Raw genomic sequence first — 6,000 nt, 5'->3', positions numbered from 1 at the left:
TCACCCCATACATTGCTGCACCGCTGGCATCATGCCACCCAGACACCAGGACCATGCCTGCTGGTCCTACGTCACCCCATACATCGCTGCACCGCTGGCATCATGCCACCCAGACACAAGGACCATGCCTGCTGGTCCTACGTCACCCCATACATTGCTGCACCGCTGGCATCATGCCACCCAGACACCAGGACCATGCCTGCTGGTCCTACGTCATCCCATACATCGCTGCACCGCTGGCATCATGCCACCCAGACACTAGGACCATGCCTGCTGGTCCTAGGTCACCCCATACATCGCTGCACCGCTGGCATCATGCCACCCAGACACAAGGACCATGCCTGCTGGTCCTACGTCACCCCATACATTGCTGCACCGCTGGCATCATGCCACCCAGACACAAGGACCATGCCTGCTGGTCCTACGTCACCCCATACATTGCTGCACCGCTGGCATCATGCCACCCAGACACAAGGACCATGCCTGCTGGTCCTACGTCACCCCATACATCGCTGCACCGCTGGCATCATGCCACCCAGACACAAGGACCATGCCTGCTGGTCCTAGGTCACCCCATACATCTACATCGCTGCACCGCTGGCATCATGCCACCCAGACACAAGGACCATGCCTGCTGGTCCTACGTCACCCCATACATTGCTGCACCGCTGGCATCATACCACCCAGACACAAGGACCATGCCTGCTGGTCCTAGGTCACCCCATACATCTACATCGCTGCACCGCTGGCATCATGCCACCCAGACACAAGGACCATGCCTGCTGGTCCTAGGTCACCCCATACATCGCTGCACCGCTGGCATCATGCCACCCAGACACAAGGACCATGCCTGCTGGTCCTAGGTCACCCCATACATCGCTGCACCACTGGCATCATGCCACCCAGACACAAGGACCATGCCTGCTGGTCCTAGGTCACCCCATACATCGCTGCACCGCTGGCATCATGCCACCCAGACACAAGGACCATGCCTGCTGGTCCTAGGTCACCCCATACATCGCTGCACCACTGGCATCATGCCACCCAGACACAAGGACCATGCCTACTGGTCCTACGTCACCCCATACATTGCTGCACCGCTGGCATAATGCCACCCAGACACAAGGACCATGCCTGCTGGTCCTACGTCACCCCATACATCGCTGCACTGCTGGCATCATGCCACCCAGACACAAGGACCATGCCTGCTGGTCCTACGTCACCCCATACATCGCTGCACCGCTGGCATCATGCCACCCAGACACAAGGACCATGCCTGCTGGTCCTAGGTCACCCCATACATCGCTGCACCGCTGGCATAATGCCACCCAGACACAAGGACCATGCCTGCTGGTCCTAGGTCACCCCATACATCGCTGCACCGCTGGCATCATGCCACCCAGACACAAGGACCATGCCTGCTGGTCCTAGGTCACCCCATACATCGCTGCACCGCTGGCATCATGCCACCCAGACACAAGGACCATGCCTGCTGGTCCTACGTCACCCCATACATCGCTGCACCGCTGGCATCATGCCACCCAGACACAAGGACCGTGCCTGCTGGTCCTACGTCACCCCATACATCTACATCGCTGCACCGCTGGCATCATGCCACCCAGACACAAGGACCATGCCTGCTGGTCCTACGTCACCCCATACATTGCTGCCCCGCTGGCATCATGCCACCCAGACACAAGGACCATGCCTGCTGGTCCTACGTCACCCCATACATTGCTGCACCGCTGGCATCATGCCACCCAGACACAAGGACCATGCCTGCTGGTCCTACGTCACCCTATACATCGCTGCACCGCTGACATCATGCCACCCAGACACAAGGACCATGCCTGCTGGTCCTACGTCACCCCATACATCGCTGCACCGCTGGCATCCTGCCACCCAGACACAAGGACCATGCCTGCTGGTCCTACGTCCCCCATACATTGCTGCACCGCTGGCATCATGCCACCCAGACACAAGGACCATGCCTGCTGTTCCTACGTCACCCCATACATCGCTGCACCGCTGGCATCATGCCACCCAGACACAAGGACCATGCCTGCTGGTCCTACGTCACCCTATACATCGCTGCACCGCTGACATCATGCTACCCAGACACAAGGACCATGCCTGCTGGTCCTACGTCACCCCATACATCTACATGGCTGCACCGCTGGCATCATGCCACCCAGACACAAGGACCATGCCTGCTGGTCCTACGTCACCCCATACATTGCTGCACCGCTGGCATCATGCCACCCAGACACAAGGACCATGCCTGCTGGTCCTAAGTCACCCCATACATCGCTGCACCGCTGGCATCATGCCACCCAGACACAAGGACCATGCCTGCTGGTCCTACGTCACCCCATACATCGCTGCACCGCTAGCATCATGCCACCCAGACACAAGGACCATGCCTGCTGGTCCTACGTCCGCCCCATACATCGCTGCACCGCTAGCATCATGCCACCCAGACACAAGGACCATGCCTGCTGGTCCTACGTCACCCCATACATTGCTGCCCCGCTGGCATCATGCCACCCAGACACAAGGACCATGCCTGCTGGTCCTACGTCACCCCATACATCGCTGCACCGCTGGCATCATGCCACCCAGACACAAGGACCATGCCTGCTGGTCCTACGTCACCCCATACATCGCTGCACCGCTAGCATCATGCCACCCAGACACAAGGACCATGCCTGCTGGTCCTACGTCCCCCCCATACATGGCTGCACCGCTGGCATCATGCCACCCAGACACAAGGACCATGCCTGCTGGTCCTACGTCACCCTATACATCGCTGCACTGCTGACATCATGCCACCCAGACACAAGGACCATGCCTGCTGGTCCTACGTCACCCCATACATCTACATCGCTGCACCGCTGGCATCATGCCACCCAGACACAAGGACCATGCCTGCTGGTCCTAGGTCACCCCATACATTGCTGCACCGCTGGCATCATGCCACCCAGACACAAGGACCATGCCTGCTGTTCCTACGTCACCCCATACATCGCTGCACCGCTGACATCATGCCACCCAGACACAAGGACCATGCCTGCTGGTCCTACGTCACCCCATACATCGCTGCACCGCTGGCATCATGCCACCCAGACACAAGGACCATGCCTGCTGGTCCTACGTCACCCCATACATCTACATCGCTGCACCGCTGGCATCATGCCACCCAGACACAAGGACCATACCTGCTGGTCCTATGTCACCCCATACATCGCTGCACCGCTGGCATCATGCCACCCAGACACAAGGACCATGCCTGCTGGTCCTACGTCACCCTATACATCGCTGCACCGCTGACATCATGCTACCCAGACACAAGGACCATGCCTGCTGGTCCTACGTCACCCCATACATCTACATCGCTGCACCGCTGGCATCATGCCACCCAGACACAAGGACCATGCCTGCTGGTCCTAGGTCACCCCATACATCACTGCACCGCTGGCATAATGCCACCCAGACACAAGGACCATGCCTGCTGGTCCTAGGTCACCCCATACATCGCTGCACCGCTGGCATCATGCCACCCAGACACAAGGACCATGCCTGCTGGTCCTAGGTCACCCCATACATCGCTGCACCGCTGGCATCATGCCACCCAGACACAAGGACCATGCCTGCTGGTCCTACGTCACCCCATACATCGCTGCACCGCTGGCATCATGCCACCCAGACACAAGGACCGTGCCTGCTGGTCCTACGTCACCCCATACATCTACATCGCTGCACCGCTGGCATCATGCCACCCAGACACAAGGACCATGCCTGCTGGTCCTACGTCACCCCATACATTGCTGCCCCGCTGGCATCATGCCACCCAGACACAAGGACCATGCCTGCTGGTCCTACGTCACCCCATACATTGCTGCACCGCTGGCATCATGCCACCCAGACACAAGGACCATGCCTGCTGGTCCTACGTCACCCTATACATCGCTGCACCGCTGACATCATGCCACCCAGACACAAGGACCATGCCTGCTGGTCCTACGTCACCCCATACATCGCTGCACCGCTGGCATCCTGCCACCCAGACACAAGGACCATGCCTGCTGGTCCTACGTCCCCCATACATTGCTGCACCGCTGGCATCATGCCACCCAGACACAAGGACCATGCCTGCTGTTCCTACGTCACCCCATACATCGCTGCACCGCTGGCATCATGCCACCCAGACACAAGGACCATGCCTGCTGGTCCTACGTCACCCTATACATCGCTGCACCGCTGACATCATGCTACCCAGACACAAGGACCATGCCTGCTGGTCCTACGTCACCCCATACATCTACATGGCTGCACCGCTGGCATCATGCCACCCAGACACAAGGACCATGCCTGCTGGTCCTACGTCACCCCATACATTGCTGCACCGCTGGCATCATGCCACCCAGACACAAGGACCATGCCTGCTGGTCCTAAGTCACCCCATACATCGCTGCACCGCTGGCATCATGCCACCCAGACACAAGGACCATGCCTGCTGGTCCTACGTCACCCCATACATCGCTGCACCGCTAGCATCATGCCACCCAGACACAAGGACCATGCCTGCTGGTCCTACGTCCGCCCCATACATCGCTGCACCGCTAGCATCATGCCACCCAGACACAAGGACCATGCCTGCTGGTCCTACGTCACCCCATACATCTACATCGCTGCACCGCTGGCATCATGCCACCCAGACACAAGGACCATGCCTGCTGGTCCTAGGTCACCCCATACATCGCTGCACCGCTGGCATAATGCCACCCAGACACAAGGACCATGCCTGCTGTTCCTACGTCACCCCATACATCGCTGCACCGCTGACATCATGCCACCCAGACACAAGGACCATGCCTGCTGGTCCTACGTCACCCCATACATCGCTGCACCGCTAGCATCATGCCACCCAGACACAAGGACCATGCCTGCTGGTCCTACGTCCCCCCCATACATGGCTGCACCGCTGGCATCATACCACCCAGACACAAGGACCATGCCTGCTGGTCCTACGTCACCCCATACATCGCTGCACCGCTAGCATCATGCCACCCAGACACAAGGACCATGCCTGCTGGTCCTACGTCACCCCATACATCGCTGCACCGCTAGCATCATGCCACCCAGACACAAGGACCATGCCTGCTGGTCCTACGTCACCCCATACATTGCTGCACCCCTGCTGTGTCCTGTTGACTCTGTGGAAGTCCAAACGTGTTCCATCCTCAGTAAACTTCAGGAGGCCTCTGGCATCTGCCAATCAGCCGCGTCTTTCATCTGAGTCCACCTCGAGCTGTCTGGCCTCGGGTTCCAGAACACAAGTTCCTTTGCTGAAACGCCGCCTCCCTGAGCGCATCTTCCAGGTCTGCTGACCAGGCCCCTCTGCGCCCTCTTCTCCCAGCACCATCGGTCCAGGGTCTTTCAGAATCCCTGTCCTGGGGCTGGTTCCTGCCTCAGCTCGGTCCTGCGTGTGCACAGGCTGCTCTCCCGCCTCACTGCAAACCGGATCATTCATCCCTGCACACAGCGCTATGAAGTCCAGCATTTGAGAAGGAAAATAACTCTGTTATTTCCTAAGAGAAAGAACAGAAAAGCAATGGAGAATTGAAAACCATTCTACATGTTACTTGCCCAGCTCCATTAATGAGTGCAGATCCTATCCCTGCAGATGAAGCCATACATCGCAGTCACTCTGTCGGTTCTGTTCACTTCATACATCAGTGTAACTGATCTTTTGACCCCAGCTGTCACTGTAACAACCTTGTAGCTTGCTGACCCAATACCTGTTTTAAACTCCTTTCCACCTTCTCTTCTCTTCTTTCAGAATACCCATTCCTTCCCTTTAAACTGAACTCCACCTGCTGTCCCTTCTCTGCACCACTCCCCTTCTTAGCATCCCAGGTCATTTTTCCATCGTTTGACTCCAATCTCTCTGCCCTAAGAGGGACGCAGCTCGATACATTCTACCCTGTTCCCTGTATA

At 58.2% G+C, this 6,000-nt stretch overlaps 1 protein-coding gene across 1 annotated transcript in view; it reads left to right on the top strand.

The window, feature by feature from the left end:
* LOC146839281 (uncharacterized) overlaps positions 1 to 6,000 on the top strand; it is a 396,410-nt gene that overhangs the window by 76,463 nt on the left and 313,947 nt on the right.

The sequence above is a fragment of the Triturus cristatus genome, chromosome 4_1 (genome assembly GCF_964204655.1).
Source record: "Triturus cristatus chromosome 4_1, aTriCri1.1, whole genome shotgun sequence".
In the NCBI taxonomy this organism is placed as follows: Eukaryota; Metazoa; Chordata; class Amphibia; order Caudata; family Salamandridae; genus Triturus; species Triturus cristatus.
The sequence above is the reverse complement of the archived record's forward strand: the minus strand, read 5'-3'. Positions and strand labels throughout refer to the sequence as shown.